Source organism: Pinus tabuliformis, chromosome 9 (assembly GCF_031772625.1).
Source record: "Pinus tabuliformis cultivar Carrire ecotype Pingquan chromosome 9, CPIR1, whole genome shotgun sequence".
In the NCBI taxonomy this organism is placed as follows: Eukaryota; Viridiplantae; Streptophyta; class Pinopsida; order Pinales; family Pinaceae; genus Pinus; species Pinus tabuliformis.
Genome location: NC_142307.1, coordinates 1723189171 through 1723200894, shown reverse-complemented (window position 1 = coordinate 1723200894; position 11724 = coordinate 1723189171).

Below are 11724 nucleotides of genomic sequence, written 5' to 3'. Positions count from 1 at the left end.
TCCTTGGTTCAACATTCCTGTTTATTAGGCAAGATATTGTATATAATAATTGATCAACATGCTCAGTGAAGGTAAATTCATTGGAATGCTTCCTTACGAAGGAAGTCCAATGAATTACTAATTGAGAATTCCCTTACTTATCCAATTTTTGTAAGGGAAATTGAAACATGTTTGCCTGATGATATAAAAATCAATAGAAAACTTCAGGAACTGCTCATGGATTGCATCTGCTAGAAACTCACTGTAGTTGAAGATGATGGAGGGTTTCTCACCTATTGAAAAGACTGACAAAAAACCTATGATGGCCTCATCAACCCACTGATTAGATTGATAGCCCAGTAAACATGAAACAATGGAGATAATTTGTTTGGTCATCTCAGGGAACATGGAGGATGAATAGGGGGGGTTTTATTAGGTAATTGGGCATCCTCAAGGAGAAATGTTTCAAAAATATTTGCTCTATGTGGGAAGGTGAGGTTCTTGTAGAATTCCATGAGGGAATCTACTGTAAAAGGTTTTAGAGGGGGAAGTTTTGAATTTGGAGCATTTGGGAGATGGATTCAAAGGTGATTGTGAAAAGGATGTCATTATTTTGGGCCACAATTGCCCTCTGACTGGGAATATATCAGAAATGGCACCAAGAAATGAATTCAGGGAAGTGGTAGGTCTGAGGGAAAATGAATTGGGGTAGGGAGGAGTCCCACAGACCCAATTCATCACTGAGGTCAATGAATTTTTGTTTTAACCAGTTGTGGAGTTCGTAGAGGTCAAACTCACAACTGGTTTCAACAATTTTATATTCCTGATCTACTAGGGGTTGATGGTCCAAATCAATGACAGGGGGTAGGAGGGGGTTTTCTTCTGTAACTTTAGTTTTTCCTTTAGGAGCCATGTTGGAAGGGAAATGAACCAGAGGATTTAAATTACCTGGGAATCAACAGAATGAAGACTGATGGCTAGGCAATCAGTTGCACTGGTAGTTTGCTTGCTGATGAGGTCACAGTAGTAGTGTAGTTTTCTGATTGGGCGTTGTAACAGGCTCTAGTCTCTAATGTCTCGGAACAACAAAGGGAAAGGTGAATAAACGGGTTTTGGCTTGATTTATAAGCAAAAATAACTTACCGTTGTGATTAAGCTACTAACGGAGCGAGTTTGTTATCGTGGGAACGGTTACATAACGGGTGCAATGGGGGTGCCAAGTGGCAGTACAGAATTGGAGTGAACTGGGGATGGGAGGCACCATTTGGTGGAAGGGGAGTGGTGTGGGAGAGCGGGGGTCAATGCTCATATTAATCAGATGGCATAAAAGTAGATTTCAGAGGGGGGGGGGGGGGGGGGTAAATGGTTTTAGGCGGTGGGGGGTTGAAATGCACCTGGAGGAGACACGTACCATAAATGGTTTGGGGGAAACAACTTTTCGGAACCCCCCCGGTTAATCATGGCAGGGGCGGGGGAGGGTGGTGTCCAAACTCATCACCCTCTATTCATCTGGATGGGTGAGATTGTGGACTTTCATATCTATGCCAACTTTATTACAAGTGACAAAAGGTGTCGCGTCAAACAAAAACTTTATTAAATTTTTATAATCACGGTTTAATAATGCGATTAACCAATTAACTTTATTTAACACTAATTTAACTTTATTTAACTATTTTAACCATGATTACACTGTGTGGTTAAACTTTTATTTATTCTAACTAAATACACTTTATTTAATTAATCTAATCGTGCTTAAACAATGTGATTAAACCATTAAACCTATTTATTTAAATTTAATCGAATGTGGCATTTTAACTAGCTGCACATTATTTTAATTCTCTGAAGGTATTTCTCATGCATATTTTTTATTTTTTGAAATGCAGTGGCATTTAAATTTGCTCACTTATTGGGGTATTTTCATTTTTTCTATATAGTTTTTTCAATATTTTTCTCCTTTATATTTTTTCTTTTGTATCCTCTTTCTTTTCTTTTCCATATTTTTCATTTTGTTTTCTTGGAAATAATTTGCAGTATGAAAGATTATTTACAACAATCATAATCATGACCCTAACAACTTCATCAAGATGTCTACATCATACTTCAAGATAGAGGAGAAGTTGAATGACTCCTCCAACTTTGTTGCTTGGAGAGCTAGGGTGTATTTGACTTTGGATGAGAATGATGTTATGGAATACGTTGAAGGAAATGTACTTGAGTCTCCGGAAATTGAAACTATTCCTATCAAGTCCAAGTATAAGAAAGGTGAGATCAAAGCTAAGAAAATCATTATTGATTCTTTGAGAGATCATTTGATCACTTATGTATCCAAGATGAAGAGGTCCAAGGAAATGTATGATAAGCTGATTGGGATGTATGAAGTCAACAACTTGAACCATATTCTTTCTTTGAAGAATAAACTCAAGGACATTAATATGAATAAAGGTGACACCATTCAAGGATTCTTCATGAGGACATCTCAAATCAAGGATCAACTTTTGTCTATTGGTGAAATTATATCTAATAGAGAGTTGGTGTTGACCACACTTGGAGGCCTCCCTATGATTTTGGGACACATTTATCACAACCATTAGCAACAATGACAAGTTTACCATATTTGATGAGCTATTAGGAAAGTGCACTCAAGGGGAGTCCAATTGTCTATTACAGGGGTGCACGAGGAGGAGTAGATCTGGGTGATCTAAACATGATTTATTTTGGTGCGTGATTAATGAAGACTCGTTGTTCTTATGATGAATTGAAGTGCTAACAAATAGATTTGTATTGCAGGGGTAATGGAAGGTCAATGAACCCAATCTGTTTTTTCTTGATGAAGAGCTAATAATGGATTTGTTGCAGATCTAATATAAATTTAGAGATTAATGAATGTATTGCAGTGATATGATGTGAATGTGTTGCAAATGTTTGCATACAATGTAGATATGTTTGTCTACATATCGATGCCCTGTTTTTAGTATATGCAGAGATTTGAATGTATAGTTTGTAGAGATATGGTTGTGTTATTGACAATGTATGCATGGATATTTCGGCCCATCTAAAGGTGTATGAGGGACTATGTATGAAGAGACCACTGTGATCATGTTATGTAGAGATATGAACTTGTTTTGATGCAGATATTAGTGTGGAAGGTCTTCAATTGATTATGAATCTCTTGGTGATAATATATGTAGGGTTTTGAGACAATGTTTCAGTGATTGTGAGTAGAGATTTCAGATATCATCTTGATACCATTGAGTAACTTGAATGAAAAGAACTTAAATGAATCATTAGAGTTGTTGATTGGATTAAACATGCCATTATGTATGTAGAGAACTTATTTGTGGCATAGACTTATGCCTATGCATGTTGTTTCTTAGATTGCGATGAAAATTGTTATTGTGCATGATTTATTTGGTTTATAGAGAATATATGGTAGGAATGGCTTGTTATAGAGCTTGTTTCAGTGGATCTTTATCATTTTGTGTGCAGAGAATGAGATCTATGATAGAATATGCAAGGATATTCATATATGTTGCCAACAATGGCATATGGGTTCCACAATATGTTTTGTGATTTCAAGCGTTTTCTATTGAGCTAATGCTATGCTATTAGATATATAGTAAGATAACGATAAGGATTGTAGGGACTTGATTGAGGTCTATATTGAGTTGATGACATAATTTCTATATTTGTGGTTCACATATTTACTTGATGTATTAATATTTCTGGTGGCTTTCCTTATGTCAGATCTTATTGTATGGTCTTTGGCTATGGTTCTGCATGTGTATTGCATGACAATGATGTTGTGGTACTATGATCTAAAGGTTTTGATGTTGGGTTCGTTTGAAGATTTCTTGTTGAGAGAGGATCATCGTTGCTAATGGCATGATACTGCTATGGTGTGATGAATACAATGAATTTGTGTTGTTGTATGTCAATGCTGTCTTATTAAGCTTGAGTATATGGCATGGAATCTAGTTGAACGAATTGGTTGATGTATTGTTAAGAATTGAATAGATATATGTTGTTGCTTGATATCCATGATGGTGATAAAATGGATTGATAAGAACATAATGGTTATGGTCTTTGCTTGGCATCTATCATAGTTTCTTGATACAATGATGGTGTCATGTTGATGCATGAGATTTGTATTGATCTAGTTGAGAGGGCTTAAAGCAGTGATATGGTTATAGTGATTAGTTTGCTTCAGTTGGTATCCATTGGTTTGTGATTGGCATGCTGACAATATTGGTATATTGGTTTGATCTAGTTGTCTAGTATTTATTTCATTCAATGATTCAATATTCAGTTGTATCCAGTGATTTAGTTGATTCAATGTTTCAATATTCAGTTGTATGCTGTGATTTAGTTAATTTAGTGGTTGACACATTGGTATTGGTATTAAGTGATTCAATTTGGTATTTTGTTGGTATATTGGTTTGAGATTAGTACAGGGTGTTGGTCCAAGTTTGAAAATATGATGAAAGGTGGCCTACAGGTTTTGATGGTTGCTTGAGAATGGTGGATCTAGTATGAAAATTATGAAACGTGGTCCACAGAGGTGCTGAGGGTTATAGCCTTCAATGAGGGGGTTTTAGCTCCCTTAAAGTAGGATTTGGAGAATGAGTAGAGATTGTATCCTTAAGAGGTAGTAGCTCCATTCTAGTGGGTGTTGGAGAACCAGTGGAGGTTGTAGCCTCCTACAGGTAGGAGCCTGCATGATGGAAAGAGCCTGCGCCAGTACAAGACAAAGATGTAATAAATAATTTTCTTTATAATCAAAGAATAAGATAGAGACGACAATATCAGTGGTTTTCTGCCCCATTGGGTTTCCATCTAAAATTCTAGTGTCCATATGTGTTGATGTGTGTGTTATGATTTATTTTCTCTTTTATGCTCTGCATAATGAATGGCTAATGAAATAATGATGCAATGATTAAGTTAACAACTAATGGAAATTGTGAAAAATTGATAATCTGCATATTCATGGTTTTCATTCACTAAAGGCATGTACACACGTGAGTTGTATGAATAAAAATAGGCTACACTTTTTGAATTTAAAATTGAAGACTAAGAGAAATAAAAATATTTTTTAACACCCCCCCCGCCTTAGTATTTTTCTTAACAATTGGTATTAGAGAAAGTCACTCTAGTAAAGCTTAACCACTTGAGAGTGGATCAGGCACAATGGGAAAGAAACACAAGAAGAAGGCAACACATAGGAAGTGGTCAAGTTAGGAAATTAGTGCAAGTGATGTATTTGATGTTGTGGAAATATTTTCATTCACAGATCAAGGACAATCAGTAACAGAACAAGCCAAATAAGAAAGTATGGATAATAAAGGTATGCTTGTACTTGATGATACTAATTATCAAGATTGGAAAGAAAAGATGAATTCTAGGATAATATCCCTTGGATCTAATGTTTCGAATTTAGTGTGTAATGGTTATACCAAAACTCTACCATGAAGACAAGATATTAAGAAGAATTGGCAAGAAATAAATGCAATATCTTGTAACATAACTGATTCATTATATAGAAAGTCGTGCATTATGAAACCACAAAGAAAGTATGGGATAATCTGTAGGTCATCCAGAAAGGAGAAGGAAAACATGAAAAGGAAGATTACTCATCAGGTAATCTCGTTTTGAAAGAAAATTGTGGTGTTTCAAAATATGAGAGTGATCATGAAACATCCCTTGTTATATTAGATGGAATTACTGATTTGGAAGAAGACAGGTTAGAATAAGTTCTTAATCTTAGAAGAAAACTTGCTTCTACTTTGAAAAAGGTTAACAATCTTAATAATAAGTTGCAAGCATATAAAAACAGGGATCATGATAAATCGGTAAGTACTACAACATAATTTGAACAACTTAACGGAAGAAACTAGTATTGTGAAGGACTTGAAGTTGACACCATCTCTAAGATCATATCTTGAAAAGTCAAACAAATTAAATGAAGAGATACTCCAAATATTTGAAGTATAAGAGAATGGGATTAAGGAAGATAATATCAAATTAAGAACACAAGTAGATGAAGGAAGAAAGGTTAAAGAAGGAATGAGGAAGTAGTATATGGAAAAGGAAGATTAGTGTCAAAGACTGGAGGCTAAAGTAAGTATTCTAAAAGGTAAATTGGTAGAAAAGGACAAACATTTGAAATTCCATTATAGTGCTAAGCTATTGGATAACCTTATTAACATTCAAAGATCCCCCTTCTTCAAATGAAGGCTTGGTTTTCATTAAAATGTTAAAGGAGAATCTAGTTCACATATTGGTGTAATCAGTTTTGTAGATAACAAAGCAAAATCTGAAAAACCGGTTAAAAAATTAAGAATTCAACCAAACCAACAACCAAGGAAAGTTAATTTTCTAAGGAAATCATTTGCTCCCAATTACACAAACAAGAATCAATTCTCATCGTTGAACAATAATGTTGAATGTTTTATATGTCATAACTATAGACACATTGCAGCCAATTACAGAAGCTAATTATTTAGATCTCAAGAAAATGGTCTCTCCACAAGAAAACCATCAGTTCTGAGGTACTCAAGCTTCTTTAAGGGATATTTTTTTGCTTGCAATATTGTTGGGTGCAGGAATTACACTTAAGCAAACTCCTCAACACTTAATTTGTCAACCCGGGGGATTCGTAAACTTAGAGATGAAGCACAGGAAATGCCAGAGATGGTATGAATCTTCCTAATATAAATCCCTACTTTCTTTAAAGGAAAGATTGCAGAATCAAATTAAAAAGAGAAAAAGGCAACTTGAACCATCAAAATAATCTAAGACTAGAACAAGGAAGAATGCATTTGCAAGAGGGAATTAAAGATAAAGGGCAATCACTCTAGCTAATTATTGTTTAACTACTGAGTGTGTGTTTTTCTTTAGTAGAGACACTTAGCAGTCTCATTAGATGGGCCCTTAAACCTACTCCTTTAGAGATTTCCTTCTTGCACTAATCTGTCCTATACTATCGCAATCTGCTTGCACTAGTGTAGGAACAGAGATTTATGCAGAAGGTATAAATGGTGTCTTTACTAAAGGCTTTTTACTTCCTGCAAGGGCTTGAACTTTTCTAGGTTCAAAGCACTCAGATCCTGTGGCAAGAAACTAGTTTTTGCACCAGATCAGAGCTTCCTGCACTTAGAATTTAATTCTTAAAATGAGTGCTTAATTATTGCAAGTGCTATTATACTGTTAAATCAAATTGCACACATAAAAAGTGAATGTTTCTGATCTTAATAGAGTGCAGAAATAAAGAAACAATCAATATACATTTATCCTGTCATAAGCATTTAATGAAAGAAAGAAGATTGTGGGAAGTAGACTAAGAAGGCTTGCTGCATCACACCAACGTGCACTGGTGCAGGTTCATTTCTCCTGCTTGGACCAAGCGGGGAAAATCAATCAAACAGAATTGCAGAAAAGGAGATATCACACCAACATGCACTGGTGTAGGGTTATTTCTCCTGCTTGGACCAGGTGGAGGAAAACCAATCTGAAATCAAGTGCAGGAAAGGGAATTTATATACTTCACACAGCAGATCCGCTTTCACTCAAACAGGAATGCATGTGCTTAAAATTAAATCACACTTGACAATGTAAACACAAATTACAAGAAAACGGGAAATGGGGTAAACATGTTGGGTTGGCTGGGCCCTAGCCAACCAGCGTGTTTCCCTTTAAATAAAAATGCTGCTCAGTACCTTAATCAATTCATCAGCTCAAATACAGAAATGAAATTTGTGAAACATGAGGCGAAGCTCTCTTTTATTAATTCACTAAGGCAAGTACATACATTAATACATCGTCTAGCCCAGATTCGGGCGATAACAGAATACATCAACCTGTGACCACCTCTCTGGCTATGTCTCTGTTCTCTTCTACTATCAAAAACTTTTTTTAGTCCTATTTACATTCTAAATTATATAGATCTTTGGCCAAATTCCAAAATAGATCATTCAACCGATTACATAACCAAATGCAGAATTTAGCTTTTCGGCCTTCACAATTAGACAGTTAGCAAAACTAGCCGTAGCTAATCCCCAGCTTTCGTCCTTCACAGATTCGATCTCGGTTGCCTTTGGATCGATCTTTCTGTCGTGGTTGAAGATGCTCAAAATGAGGTGGTGATCAAGGAGGTTTGGATCTGCTGCAAGGATTTGTTGTGTTGGAAATGGTGCAAGATCTGATCCTGCACTAGGATCAGCGGTCATGATAAGTACTCTAACTACCAAATAACATTGGAGATATCGATAAGTTACAAAGAGTGATTAAAAGTAATAAATGATTAAGTAATGCTAAGTTAAATTAAAAGTATGAAAAATAAAGTTTATACGAAATATGTCACCATGCTTGGACTGGTGCAAGATGAGGGTGTATAAAAGAGGTAAAACAACAGTAAATGATTATGATTTAGGAAGGGGAAAATGGAAGAAAGAGAGAAAATTAGGGGGCTAACATCCTCCCATCCCTAAGTTATTGTGTGCCCTCACACAACTCTTTACCTTCGCAAAAAACCTTCAAAACTTTGAGCATTCCAGCTCAATCCTTCTCTGACATACTGAAATCAGCCTGCAATGTTTCATAGTTCTTCTTTCTGATGTTCTTTAGTTTCTTTGTCACCTTTTTAAGTCGCTTGAAACATCACACAACTCAGTACTTCCAAACTCTAACTTCTCCTTTCTTTTTTTGGATCTCCGCAGTTAATTCTTCTTTACTCTGTTCTTTATCCTCCTGCACTTTAGCTATGAGCTGTTCTAAGTTCTGCACTTGAAGCTCTAGTTCAACTATCCGAGAAGCAAGAGTTACCAAATATTCTTCTTCTTCTGTCTCGACAGGGGTTGTGTCTTCCTCAGGGACCTCAGTATCCCTCATGGTTACATTAAGAAATTCTTCTTCTTCTAGTTCTTCTTCTTGCACTGGTGCAGAAGGGGATTCAACGTCCTGTGGGGACTGTGGTTCTTTGCCTGCACCAGATTCTTCATTCTTTTTCTAGGGCCTTTTAATGAAATCGACCAACAGAGTGTCATCTTCGACCTCTACAAATTTTACTGCATCCGCAAGGACTGACAGGTTGTCTTCTTCGGGGGTCTGTGCTTGTACTGGTGGTGTAGAAGGAGTCTCTTCAACAGGTGCACTAGTTGTCTTCTTATTTGGAGATGGGGCCCTTTCTTCTATTGATTTTTCAGGTCGTTTCCTTTTTGCACTGGTGCAAGAAGGACTCCCCTTTACATTCTTACTTGGACCCTTGCTTGTGCTGGCTAGGTCCTCTGTCTCCTTTCCAACAACTGTATTTTTATGTAGCTATTTTAATAGTGCCTCCCAGGTCATGCCTTTAACTTATAATTATTTCTGGACCAAAATATTTATCAAGCCATGGTCATATAACTTCTTGTCGACCTGGTTTGCCCGTTCGTCCCACACACCCTTGGCCATTTTTTCCAAGCTCTTAAGCAAAAAATTAGGGAAGTTAAGCCTCCACCGGACGTGCCAGGTAGCTTCGAAATGATGCAGCATCCTAAAATGGTACACAAAAGTAAGGGAGTACCTTCCATTACAGGTTACGAATTTCTATAGGATGAAAAGGAGGTCTTGCCGCTGTCCCAGCAGGGCACTGCGTGGAATTCCTTTCTTCCAATCTACCTTCATTTTCTTGTCGACGACAAAATGTTGCCATCACTTCCTTTCTAGTTTCTAATTTTTAAACCACTGCTCACCCGTATTTTCCAAGCCTGTCGCTACTGCTATAAACTCTTCCGTAACCTCAAATTTTAGAGGCCCAATTTTTACTGGACCATTTTTGAAACTTCTGGCAAACTGTAAGGCCACTTCACTATTGTGCCTATCAAACTTTTGCAAGAATTGAAGAAACCCCGAGTCTCGTAATAGTGCAAGACTATTACGATACTCAGCAGTCTGTTCTACCCTACTGAGAGATGAAGGTTCGCTTCGAATAGACGACATCGCTGCTTAACGGTTATGAACAGTCAAGGATTTACATGCAACACCGGGAAAATTGGTTCTTATAGATAGGGATCCAATCGTACACCATCCCTTCCATCTTATCACCCATTCATTCCATTGAAATAGTCATGGATGCACGACATCTTTGAGATCATGCCGAACTGGTACTTGTGGCGGCATTCTAACGGCTAGGTGAGGTAATCATTACGAGTGAAGGACATCTAGGATTATGGAAGAAAGGGGCAATTATATCCAAGCAATGGTTAAACACTTTCGCACTCCTTCATAATTAAAAAAAAGAACTTAGCATTCATTACAAAATGATCATCATTCTTAACTTAAAAACACCTTGTACTTTAAATAGTTTTCTCCTATTTAATATGATAGCACAAGTACTCATTGACCAAGTGAAAGGACTTCTTATAAACTTTCATGATGACCATTTTCCTATGACGTATGCTATGAAAAGAACAAATTGTACTATGTTTCTGACAGGGTGCATGCTTGCACCGATCTGCTTGCACTAGTGCAAGCATAATATCTGAAAAAAAGAACAGGGAATTTAAGTAAAATATAGGCTGGACTTCCAACATGGCTTCCTCAACTTATACTGGAAATTTTCTTCGCCCTTTCTTGATGCTTCAAAGCATATCCTTTTGCTCTTTGTGCACGAGATCCTACAATGAATTCATGAGGGAACAAAGAAGTGGGAAAAGGGAAATTTCAGAATGGGAAGGAATTCTGTTATAGGGATTCCAAGAATAGTACCACAAGAGGGGATAAACAAAAGTGGGATAGGACAAAAAATTCAAGGGTAAAGTGGGGTTTTCACGAAACGGGCAGGGTAAATTCAGAAGAATATGGGAAGGTTAATCATTTTGGGTTTGAAGAAGAAGACTGAGGGAATATTACAAAAGTGGAATATGAAGAAAGGCAGAAAATTTCCTGGAAGGTATGCTTGCACTGGTGCAAGAAAAATAACTGCAGCGAAAATTAAGCGTTACTTGAATAAAAATATCCATGCTAATTACCCTAATTGTATAAAGGTTGGTTCTGTTGAACCTGCTTTTACTTGGTGGTCGCTAGCATATCTAAAGATCAAGCAACATTCTCTTTTTATTAGAAATTTTTTATCTTCCTGCTAGCAAGCTAGTTTTCAGGTTGATCCTTCTGCAATCATGTCAGCGAACTGATTTTCATAATTATAGGAAAATGTTTTTTCCTTACTTTAAAAAAAAAGTTGTATTATTTTTTTTTTAAGAAGAAGAAGAATTCATGTTTTCAAAAGGTTGGTATTACCATTCACCACTACTGTCCCGAATTGCTGTTGGACTTGCTATGTAAAATCTTTCCTGGCAAGTGGTTGAAAATACTTCTTTAATCTGTGTTCATTTATCAAGAATATTGAATTTTTTCCAGCACCCAATCACCTGGTTGGAATTGTTTTTTCTGAATAGACTTGTCATGCCACCTTTTGCGTTGCTACTGAATTAGTATGTTCTGCTGAACAACATCCCTACGAAATTCATCTAACTCATTTAATTGGAGAAGACACCGTTGTTGTGCCTCAAAGAGATCTAGTCCTAACTGAACTACAGTTCTGAAAGTTTTTATCTGGAATTCAATTAGTAACAGAACTTGTTTGCCATATACCAGCTCATATGGTGTATGTTCCGTGCTATTTCTCCAAGTGGTTCTATATGCCCACAAAGCTTCTGGTAATCTTTCAGCCTAGTCTTTCCAATGCATATTTACTTTCTTTGTAAGAATGGA